We start from the raw sequence: 12397 nt of genomic DNA, 5'->3' as shown, positions 1-12397 counted from the left end.
AAGAAAAGCACGTGCAGTTGGGAAAGCTATGAAAGGCTTCATGAACAAGTGGCATTGAGAGCTGTATAATATTTTTATAGGTGGGAGTGAGCAGATGTCCTGGAGGAAGAATCAATGTGATCACAACCAGGAGGGCAGGGAAAGGAGAGCAAGTGAGCCCCTTAGGGTGGAGGATAAGAAATTAGCAGAAAATGGGCCTGAAAAGGTGACGAGGGCAGTAAATGCCAAGCAGAGGTGTTCCTATTGAATTCTGCAGGCCGTGGACAAGTCTCTGGTGGGTTCCACACTAGGGCTAATAGCCAAGACTGGGGTTCCACACTGGGGCTAATATCCAAGATTGGGGTTCCCCACTGGAGCTAATATCCATCTTTCTGGTAAGGATGTCTACCATCCTTGGTTGGAGAGGACAGCCAAATTCCTGCTCCGGTTTTAACTCAATGAGCTTCCACACATCAATGTGGAGAAGGTACTTTGTATGAAGCACTCTACAAGTGGGAAATAAAGGTGAAAGAGTCTATGTCTTTTAAAATTCTTGCAGTTTGGGAACAAGGAAGAAAGGCAAAGAGGAGATTGGACAAAGACATGTAGAACCACAATACATCGTGTGAGTGGTAAAAGGAGCATCACAATAATCTTAACAAAGTGCTCAGACCTCCTTAAATGGGGTTCCTGCCAGCTTCTCAAGAATGGGAACAAGGCCTTCTTCTTCTCTGCATGGTCTGGTAGCTCAGTGCCTGGCACTTGGTAGACATTCATTAAATGAATGAATGTATGAATCAATGAATGAATGAACACATGAACAATTCTCCTGTCATGCATTACCTGCTGAAAATGCCGGCTATAAGTTCACAGGACACTGCCTAACTTTAGTTCACATTGTTCCTCTCTTCTCCTGCTCATATTTTGCTCACCTCAATACCAGCCCACACTGTCTTCCTGGACTTCCTGTGATTCTTTCAGTGATCACAGAGTCTGTGCTGGATAATTTAAATGTCCCTATTCCTTGCAGCTGCTTCCTGTGTGCTAGTCATGTAAACGCCCTTCTTAAGTGATTGCATCCCTCACAATACTTAGAATATATTGACTGTTGATTGGTTGGAAAATAACCCATTATAGGGGGAGGGGGCAGAAACTGACATCATGGAGTGTCAGGCACGGTGCTGGTGCTGTGCATACACTCAAGAAGGGCCTGGGTAATGCAGCATGGTGAAGGGAAACTGGGGGACAGAACAATTTTGTCATCTGAAAACCTTTCACAGAGAGGCCCTGAACCCATGGCTCTCCTCCTCTGAGGACAGAAAAGGAGGAAGTGTGTCTGTCCTGCAGTACGTGGGATGGATAGATGGATGCGAAACTGAGCACTGAAGTCGGTTGCTTGGAGAGGCAATGGCTGCCCCCTGCCCCCACCTGAAAATCCTTGAAGGCAGAAGGGATCATCCGCCCAGGAAGCTGAGGCTGCAGGATAAGCTGGCCTTTTCCTGAACAATGACAGCTGGAGCGTTCACCCTCACTGTCCTTGTCAGAGTTACGGGCAAGAAAGGAGAATCCTTTTGGGTAAAGTGTCTTAAAGGAACTGTTGATTTACCCTTTTGCTTTATGATCTCCTGATGCAGTGAGCAAGGTTCAGGAAGATTAGCTAACTGCAAGCAGACCGATCTTTCTGTGCAGGAAAATAAGGTAGATTCTCATTATCATCCTGCTCATTTCCCCAAGAATTATGTATTCCCTGGCCAGAAAACGACCTCCAAACCTTTTCAGCTACACGCAGCAAAAGGCTGATACAATGCCTTCTGCATTTGACTGTACGCCTCCTGCAGTGATTAATGCTGCCTCCCTAACTACAGTGTCGGGAACGGGTGTCAAGCCCAATTATTTCTCTAGGATCTCCTGATAGTAAATTCTCAGTAAATACATAGATGAACAACAGCTAATCCTACACAATAATCTTAGCGTACTTTCCCCACACATCTCCTAACGGAATCCTCACAACAACCCTGTGAACTAGGTGCTGTGATTAACTCCCATTTTCCAGATAATGAAACTGACGCTCAGCGAAGTTAACTGGTACATCCTGTATCATACAGCAAATAAGGAAGAATTCTGCCCAATACACCTTACTGATCGAACTATTTGGCCTGAAGAAAAAGTGTCAACTCAGTCTTTCTCCATCACGCATCTTATCCCACGGAGCAACCTGCATTATATTTCAGGTTCAGGCACACTAAGTCCGCGTTTTAGTATATGGTGAATAAATGGATGGACACAGTGGCAGCTTTGTATAAAGTCAGTGGAAAGCAAACAAAAGGGAGAATCTTTCATTCACACCATTTATCCGCGCCCATTGGGTGCACTGTGGTCGGGCATTGGAGACCCAGGGGCGACTGACCTGCCCTCATGGGGCTTACGGTCCTTAGCAAAAGACAGATGTAAAACGATTAATCTTGCAACCAATGAATCATAATTTTGTGAGATGCTCCTGAAAGCATGTAGCAGGACGCTCTGCTCTGGTCCGAAGAAAGAGCCATTTGCACTCAGTGTGGGAAAGCTAGCCTTCTTCCTGGGCAAAAGAGGCGGGGGATACATTTAGATAGGCAGAACCTCCCTGCAGAAGTCAAGGCAAATTAAAAAGGCAAAAGGAGGAGGGAAGATGCTGCTCACAAACAGAACTTGACCCAGGGGACCGCAACTCTCCAGTCCTGCTGCCTACCTACCTAAGAAAAGCAGAGAAGAAAACGCGAAGACGGGGTGGGAAATGGAGAAAAAAGAAAAAGAAAAAAGAAAGACGGAAAAGACGGAAGGAAGTGAGAAGTGAGAGGCCAGTTCATATAATCCTGCCAGCGCGGCGCGGCCCGGAGGAGTACAGACCAGGGCCGGCGCCGAGAGAGTTAAGCTGGCGCACCCGGCTCGGAAGGGGTTAAGGGGGGCCGTCCGGAGCGGGTCCAGTAGAGGCCGCCTACCGGGGCGGGGGCGGGGCCGCGCCGAGCGAGCGCTGGGATTGGCCGCGGGGCAGGCGTTACGCTAGGACGGTACCAACAGCCAGGGGCCGCGGAGGCGGGGGGTGGGTGTGGGACTGCCGCTCAGCGCGGGGAGAGGTGGCCTGGGAATGGCCGGGCCGGGGGTGGGCGGGAGCCGCAGTGGCGGCGGCGGCTGGGGGCGGTGAGCGCGGCGTGGGGCTGCCCCTCCCCGGAGGCGGCGGGGGCGGCCGGGGCCGCGCGGCACCGCACCGCGCGGGCGGCCATGGAGCGAGCCTAGGGCCCGACAGGTGAGTGGCGTGGGGGCGGGGGAGGGCGCGCGACCCCCGCCCCCGGTGCGGCGGGCGGGAAAACGCGGACCGGCACGCGGGCGGGGCGCGGTGCGTGGCGCGCGCCGGGCTGGGGCCGCCTGGGGGCGGGGCGCCTCCCTGAGGGGCCGGGCACCGGTTCCCTGAGTCGTCCCGGAGTGGCCGCGGGTGGGTCTCGGGCGAGGGCCCGAGGCTGCCTGGGAGACCCGCCCGAGCCGCGCATTCCTGCGTGCGGTCGCGGCTGTAGGGACGCGGCCTCGGCAGCCGCCTCCCTGGCCCACCTGAGGCGCGGGCCCTACCTGGGGCTGCCTCAGGCTGTCCGGGGTCCTTCTAGGGACCGTCCCTCGACCCCTTGCGCGGTCCCCAGAGGCGACTGGCCCCAGTGCCCCTCTTGTGTTCCCCCGAGCGCCCGCTGCGGCAGCCCAGGAAGCGCGCCCTCGCGGGGTCTCTGCTGGGCCCGCCTCGTGGCCGGGAAGCGCGAGTGACCTGCAGGCCGGAGGCAGGAGGCGGGGCAACTGTGCCCGGGGCCCTTGGTCTCCTGGGGTCCTGCGCGGGGCGCTCGCAGAAGGGCACAACTTAAGGAATGCTGTGTTAACCCTCAGTGGGCTGCGCTTGAGATTGCATTTCCGGGTGTGACGGCCCCGAGATTAAGAGCTGACCGATAGGTTGCCCTTAATGATGAATGTGAACAGTTGTCGAGCTGCGTCCTTGATTGTGGGTTCGTTCTGATCTGGCTTCTGTTACCTGCCAGTCTCTGGATAGGAAATGAAGGGGTAGAAGGATGGATTGGAGGGAAAGTAGGGAAAATAGGGCTTGGTTAGTCTTTATGGAATTATTAGTCCTTTTAAAGGCCATACCATCATTGGGATGGGAAAGGAGTTTCTAATTTGGGAAAATGAGAGTTGCTTGGTATTGCAACTTGAGTCTAGTGCCAGATATCAGTATCTTCCCCACCCAGCCAGCTTCCCTCTGAAGGTTTTTTCTCACTTGGAAGGGAAGTAGGAATGTGGGGGTTTTTTTTAGCTTTCAAATTGTAGGACTTTTTAAATCTATAATCTGGTAAAGTTAAGATTGCCATTTACTGGCCACGCCTATCCTTGCGTTGTAAATTCTTGCACAAATTTCACTGGTGTTGATTTCTAAAAATCGGGTTACAGATTTTAGCTTGTTTATGTATTACAAGCATTACTTGAGTTTATGCAGGACCTTTGAGCTAAGCTTAGAGCACTTCCTCACATAAAATTTATTATCACGACTTGTCTTTGAGAAACTGAGGTACAAGTGGTAAAGATGCTAAATTATTTTCCCAGAGCCATAGCCGATCTCAGGGAGATTGAAAATCAATGTTGTCTATTAATAACTTTTCTAACGTTTGCAAAGATGTTGGACTTTGGCCCCTAGAATGGTACAATGGAATCAGCAGGAGGCCCTTTCCATTGGAAATTGCTTATCAAAGGAGAATAAAAAGGCACACACAAGTATAATAATTCAGGCTCTGAGCCTCACTCATGATAAAGTGCAGTGATAAATATGGATACAGGTAAAAGACGATCAAGAAATCTTGGAGTTCACAGCATTTCTTCTCTGGCTGGTGAAAATATGACACCAATAGGCCCTATTCATTTCTCTAGAACTAGTAGGACAATAGCTATGTTTTGGTGAATGAACGGAACCTAGAAAACACAGGCCCTGCTTTTGGTTTTGGTTCTTAAGATTAGAGAACAAACACATCACTGTTTCTATCATCTTTATTTTTATAATCCTTTATGTCATAGAATGATGTTAAATTGGTAATTCCTTTTTAGTTTATTCTCTTGATTTCCATTTGTAGATTCCAACCCTTTCACACAGCATTAAAGTTTCTGCTTTTTATCTCTGCTGAATTTTAAATTCCTAAATGAGATTTTCTGTTTCTTTACCTTCAGGGCAGACTTCAGCTTCCTACACTTTGTGTTACTGTCATTTCATTGGTGTAAAACCCTAAAGCCAGATACTTCAGCTCTTGAATTGATAACTTTTTAAAAGAGGGTGTCTCTTGATTGCCGCAATCTCATAACAGAAGCAGGAGGCTGTTCTTTGTATTCTGTGGTCACAGTTGCAAACCATTAAAGGGAAACAGCAGGGCAGGTGGCTCACACCTGTAATCACAGCCCTTTGGGAGGCCAAAGTGGGCAGATCATGAGGTCAAGAGATTGAGACCATCCTGGCCAACATGATACAAAAATTAGCTGTGCTTGGTGGCGTGCGCCTGTAGTTCCAGCTACACAGGAAGCTGAGGCAGGAGAATCGCTTGAACTCGGGAGGTGGAGGTTGCAGTGAGCTGAGATCACGCCACTGCACTCCACCCTAGTTACAGAGTGAGTCCATCTCAAAGAAAAAAAAAGACAGGCTTCTGGATCTGAATGTCTGGTCCTTCTGGGACTAAGTGCCATGTGGTTTTATGGATTGGGTTGGGGAGCACAGTTATAATGAGGCCCTACAGTTTGTTGTAATCCTTATGATAATCTGTGTACTTTTCTCTCTGCACCTAACAGTGCCTGTTTGTAGAAGGTGTACAAGAAATATTTATCAGTGTCAGTTGAATGAATACATGGAAAACAGTATGAGGGAAGGGGAAATATTCTGTATTACCAAATTGTTTAGTCCCTCTTTTTGTCAAAAGAAAAAAAAAGCCTAGAAAACGTTTTTCAGATTACTGTTCAAAATGTGCTATTGAGGTGTATTTGCTTCTGTGATTGTATGGTGTTCTAAGCTACCTGCAGCCTGGGAGTAGCCTGTGCAGGTTCCAGTCAGGTGGAGCTTCACAAACTTGCTCCTGCAGCCTGCTCTGGCTAGGCTAATTGGGCAGCTGGATTGATAGCCAGTGTTTTTGCGTAGAAGAACCTAGAGCTCTTGGTAATGGCCATGCCAATAGAACTGACCCTGAATGCCCTTGTCCCTTATTTTGCAGGAGGAAGAGGGGAATTATCCCTTCTTAGAATATTTCTCCAGCAGTTCCTTTTTCTTTCTTTCTTTCTTTCTTTTTTTTTTTTTTTTGAGACGGAGTTTGGCTCTTGTTACCCAGGCTGGAGTGCAATGGCGCAATCTCGGCTCACCGCAATCTCCGCCTCCTGGGTTCAAGCAATTCCCCTGCCTCAGCCTCCTGAGTAGCTGGGATTACAGGCACGCGCCATCATGCCCAGCTGATTTTTTGTATTTTTAGTAGAGACGGGGTTTCACCGTGTTGACCAGGATGATCTCGATCTCTTGACCTCGTGATCCACCTGCCTCGGCCTCCCAAAGTGCTGGGATTACAGGCGTGAGCCACCGCGCCTGGCCTCAGTTCCTTTTTCTACCCCTACATGTATCTTCCTGTTTTCCTTTCTTCAGCTGCCTGTGTAACCCTAAGTACTAATGAATACATTAACATGGGCCTGGGCTGCAGAACAGGAGCTTACTTTGCTATTGAAACCAGCTTCTGACTCTTTTTTTTTTTTTTAGAAATGGGGTTTCACCATGTTGGTCAGGCTGGTCTCAAACTCCTGACCTCAGGTGATCCACCCGCCTCGGCCTCCCAAAGTGCTGTGATTACAGGCGTAAGCCACCATGCCCGGCCCTACTTCTGACTAACTTATAATGTTAACATGACTGTTTGAACTGCCTAGAAGAGAACATAATGCAGAGATCTCACTTCTGATTTGGTCTTTCTTACCAAAAACAAAAGGAAAAATGCCTATCTCTGGACGTAAAGAATCTAGGATGTGCATCTGTCATCCCAGTATGAGATAAGAAAAATGTAAGCTGATGCAGAAAAGACCTTGAGCTTTGGTGTGTTTTTAAGGTCTATACTTTCTGACAAGATAACCCGTTTTAGAGAAGAGCGTGCCAACTTGGGCATATTATAAAGGCTGGCCAAGGAATATGCAATTATGAACGTGTATAGAGGACAGAACCAAGTCCGGAGGGAGGCAGTGAAGTCTATCATTCCCTGCTCTCAAATGTTAACTTTCTGCTTAATATACTAGCAATGCCTCATTTACCTAATGTTATTGGGAAATAAGGTATTATATGTGAACATTTTATTTGAGCTATACCTTTTGTGGGAAATTTTTTACAGTGTATTATATGCTTTGGTTATGATTACTAGCGTACTGGCAGTAATTGAGTGAGGCTTTGAGATGATTGAAAAATGTAGGTTGCTGTCCTCTCTGCTTTTTGAATAATTGACTTTATTTGAGTCAGATTCAGTAGTCAGTCTGTGTCTTCTTTCAGTGGTGGAAAGCTGCTCTTTTGCTACTGTTAGTATCCCTGCTGCCCTCTTTTAAATTTGGGGCTTCTTATCTGTGGAGTAGGAGCTTCCTGACATTGAATGTAAAACAGCTAAATAGGCTTTGTTACGTTCTACCTGCTCTTCTCTGAGTATTGGGGTATGAACTTTGTAACAGTTTTTGCTGCCCAGAGACCTTTTTGTTTGTTTCTTATCATTGATGTAGATAGTGAACTTGTGCTTGTATAGGTGCATTTATGTTCCTGTAGTTCTTTCTGTAGAAAAAAACAAAATAATACGGAAGTACTTACTAGTGTTGGTTCGTTTCAAAAAGCACTGCCAATAATACTTGAAGATCTGATTTCAGCCCTGTCTTGTATCATCCTTGGGCAGTGTCTTAGACAACAACCTCCTTTCTTCCTTTTAGCATTTCCAGGTTGTCTTTACTCTCAGTCCCAGCCAGTACTGGGAACCAGGTTGGCAATAGTGGTGGCCTTGAAAGGTGGAAGCAGGATATACAGAAGGTGGCAATTTTAACTTGAGTGTATATAATTGGTATACATATTCGATATTTCTGCATCCTTTATATACTGTATATTTGAATTCATTATAGGACTTATTTTCCTATGTCTCTGGAAGAAGCAATCTTTAAACCAGAGAGTTGCCAGTTTAGAAGATACTCTTACAACCCTAAAGATCTTTCTCCCTTGCCTTTTTCTCCTTTTACTCCACAAACATTTATCAGATACCGCTTATATGCCCTGCACTGTGCCAAGTTTCTTGGATGTACAAAGTGTGAGTAAAACCTATCCCATCCTCAAAAACTCACAATATCTTAGAAGAGACAGGTGTGCCAAAAAAAAAAAAAAATGTGTGTGTGTGTGTTCATATTGCACAGAGGGATCATGCCTGGAGCCACCTAACCGTCATTTCAGTACAGACCTGTTTGAGGTTCTGTTTCTGAAAGTGATCTCCTGTGTGGGCCGCCAGCTTGACCTACCATAGAACACAAGGCTAAAAAATGCGAGGTCTATTGTTGTATAAAGTTTATGTGGTTTCCTAAGAGCTGTAGTGAATTGAACACTAAAGATGAAAAGCATATGAAAAGTTGAAGGAAAATGTTATATTATTTGCAATTCCATATTTCAATACTATACAGAAATTAGATTCTGTAATCTAGCCTTAAGTGGTGGTTCTATACTGACAATTGATCTGTGAAATACCTGGAACTTGGGAAGCTTCATTGTACCTGGCTCATTTAAAGTAAAATGCAAATTGTTACTCATTTCCACATAGTGTCAAGATCACTGTGTGTGTTGGTTTTTTAGAACAAAGCTCACCAGCAGTATAAGCTAAAATTTTTTTCTTTTTCTTTTTCAAGGAAGAGGGTTGCCCTAAATGAAGGGTTAAATGGGACAGGTTGCAGGGATTGAATTTTTTTCAGTTCACTTATTGAAATTATTCAGTTATTACCTATTTCATTTTTACTTTCACATCCAGCGAGAAAGGCTTCATTAATGCCTGGTGATGGTTTTAGTTGCCTTCCTTCAGGGCGGACTTGCTGCAGAATTTCACGTTAGGGATTCTGAGTTTACAGATGTAAATAAATGTTTAAGTGGAAGTGAAAACAGTAAGGAAAACCTGACACTTGGACCAATTTGGATTATGCGAGAATTAGATTTTCTATACCTGTACTTTTAAGTTACTCTTAAGGCTTATCTTTAGGGCTTTAGCACCTGAAAAGCTGTCATCTTTAAAACACAGAACTGATTATCCAAACTGAAACAGTTGTGAAAGGCATTCTATTTTAGCCTTTTTTGTGAGGTAAGATAAGTTCATGGTTCCCATTTGTTTCAGTTACTTTGAATATGGTAGAATTGAACTTTGTAGAGAAGAGAAACAGGTTGATCAAATTAGTGGCAACTTCCCAGTCTTCTGCTTCACATGACACTCACTCTGAAGATATCTATTTGCATAGTCTTATCTACCTCTCAAATTTAGGAAAGGATTTGGTTCAGAAATACAAGACTACTAATTACTACTAAACTCTTAGTGATACAATGTGTGTATTTGGCTCCTGATTATGTAACTGAGAAGGCAACATTATGGTATATTGAATCCAGTGAGGATTTTCTTTGTCATTTTTCTCCTCTCAGGAGGTTATCTTTGGATTTTTGATATAGTGATAATGACTAGCAGGTGATTACTGTGGGTCATCCAGGCACTAATCTTAGCACAATACATGTAGACATCTCATTTTTTTTTTTTTTTTTTTTTTTGAGACAGGATATCGCTCTGTCGCCCAGGCTGGAGTGCAGTGGCGTGATCTTGGCTCACTGCAGCCTCCACCTCCCGGGGTCAAGCCATTCTCCCACCTCACTCTCCTGAATAGCTGGCTCATTCATTTTTAATGACCCTCTAAGTTAGGTAATAGTATTCCTGTTTCATTAAAATATGCAGAATCCAAGACCCAGAGAGATCAGAAGTTAAATCTCTTTCCCAAGACCCACATTAGGTGATAAAGGAAGCATCCAGGCCCAAGCATTCTGAACCCAGAAGACACACTTTTAACCCCTCTGCTACAGAGATCTTATATTTAAAATAAGAAGGTGAATTGAGAATCTATTTATTAAATGGAGAATTAGCAAGGAAAGGAAGAAACATATATATAGATACTGATTAATGCTATTACTTGGTATTAGTTTTTATTTTTAGTTGAAGACCCTCATGTGAAGATGAAAGGAAGAATAGCATGCTGTTGTGTCAGGCAGCAGGCAGCAAAGGAGGAGTGGGCTGGTTTTCCAGGGGTACTCAGCATTTACTGAGATAATAAACACTTAATGCTATTTAATATTGGAGGTTTTGCCTCTCTGGAGGTCTTGACTGTCATACTATACTAAAAGCTTTCTAAAGGCTCTTAATTTTATTTATCACTGCCACTACTCCTCAGGAGAGACTACATTTATTTCCAGGGAACAGGGGATGTAAACTCATGACAGCTAATAATAACATGCGCAGTGCCCTGTTGTCACTGCTAGTTAAAAATCAAAAGGGCAGTATACAAGACTTAGCCCACGGTAAAAGTGTGTATGTGTCTAACTTTTTTGATGCTAAAGGATGTGATTTTTTGCTATTTATGTTTTGGCTGCAGTACAAAAGTTAGGCTTTATAAACTGGACATGTGTCGATGTGTGAATGTGTGAGGTTAGCCTTGATTGCTCTGCATAAGTCTAAGTAGGGCTCTGAAGTTTGCAAGTGGATTTTAGTAAATGATCCAGTTGAGAATCTGTTTCTTCTTGTGGTACCTTTAAGAGACCTTGTTAATTCTGTATCTTTCTAAATATATACAATGAAGACAGAAAAAAATAAATATAACTTTCATAATTAGTATATTGCTCCATAGAAGCCATTAATAATCATTTACAGATATGACCTAACAATTTATCAGTCCAACTTTTATTTGTACTTAATGGTTAGTTTAATGATTATCCCCTCCCTGAGAGAATTGGTTTTAGTCACACAGTTTATTTCCCTACATCTCCTCCCCGGTATTTTTAGCATCCCCAAAAGGAGTTGGTAGGGGCAGAACAGATAGGAGAATGTTGGGTTTTACAAACTACCTCAAAATAACAGTGGCTTAAGACAGTGATTTATTGTTTCTAATAATTATGTAGGTCATCTGGTCTCACATGTTCCTGCCCACATGGTATAGGCTGGGGTCACAACAGTGACTATATTCTCCTGGACCGCAGCTGGGACTGGAATGCCCTTGAAAGTGTCATGTCCATGTCTGGCACTTCAGCTGGGGTGACCAGAATAGCAAAGGGTTGGCTGGACCTCTCCCTCCATATAGATCACTTGCCATTTGGTAGTCTAGACTGAGCTTCTTTACATGTTAGCTAGATCCCCAAAAAAGTGAAAGTGGAAGCTGCCAGGCCTCTGAAGGCATAGGCCCAGAACTGGCACACAGTCACTTCCACAGCATTCTATTGTCAAAGCAAGTTTCAAAGCCAGCCCAGATTCAGGCGGAGGAAAAACAGACTCCACCTCTCTTTCTCTCTCTCTCTCTCTCTCTTTTTTTTTTTTTTAATAATAGAGACAGGGTCTTGCTATGTTACCCAGGCTGGTCTTGAATATCTGGGCTCAGGAGATCATTCTGCCTCAGCCCCCCAAAGTGCTAGGATTATAGGTGTGAACCACCGTGTTTGGCCCTGACTCCGCCTCTTGATAGGAGAAATTGTTAGTGTCTGTCTTTGGAGACAGTCAACAAGAAAACTCAGATTCAAGTCTTACCTCCTATACTCACCAAACCTTCAGAATTTTACTGAAACCAACGATTACCAAAGAATTTTGTAAAGGGGTCTTTGTAGTTCGTACTCAGGATCAAGGGCAGAGACATTGTGTGCATAAATATAATTCTATACTAGTGAAGAAATCCCACCCCATTGCCTCAGATCTCCTTTGTTACTAGTCCTCTGCATGAAACATTCGTACTGAGCATTTGCCTTGTGGTACTTTACATTTACAAGGCATGTTACATTCTGCTTCAGTCATAAGAACCTAATTTGACCATTAAATTAGAAGCACAATAAGTGAAACTTTTACCACAACTTTCACTTTTGGTTGCTATGAGCAGAGTTTGGTATTTTTTCTCTATGACCTCAGAAGTAGTAGTCTGAGGCTGTCACTTAATCAGAGGGCAATTCATGGAGACACTTCTAATAAGGCTTGGAATCTCATTGGTGGCTTGCAGGACTCTCTAGTAAGGTAGTAAGTGTTAAGGCCAGGTGTTCTCCTGTTCCTCAGCAGCCACAAACACTGAGATTTATCACATGATTTGTAGACCCCCATGACAACATGCTTTTCTGTAT

At 44.6% G+C, this 12397-nt stretch overlaps 1 protein-coding gene across 3 annotated transcripts in view; it reads left to right on the top strand.

The window, feature by feature from the left end:
- Positions 1–2971: 2971 nt before the first annotated feature.
- Positions 2972–12397, top strand: part of FAM20B (FAM20B glycosaminoglycan xylosylkinase) — a 49686-nt gene continuing 40260 nt past the window's right edge. Inside the window, exon 1 of one of the 3 annotated variants that reach the window (XM_032291284.1) lies at positions 2972–3026. The gene's annotated coding sequence lies outside the window, so the exon portion shown is untranslated. Of the gene's footprint in view, positions 3027–3060; positions 3263–12397 lie in introns of those variants that run through there. The other 2 variants (XM_032291283.1, XM_032291285.1) reach the window with 2 other exon arrangements.

Source organism: Sapajus apella, unplaced genomic scaffold (genome assembly GCF_009761245.1).
Source record: "Sapajus apella isolate SASKATOON/1434 unplaced genomic scaffold, GSC_monkey_1.0 scaffold25, whole genome shotgun sequence".
Classification (NCBI taxonomy): domain Eukaryota; kingdom Metazoa; phylum Chordata; class Mammalia; order Primates; family Cebidae; genus Sapajus; species Sapajus apella.
This window is presented reverse-complemented; position numbering and strand designations above follow the sequence as displayed.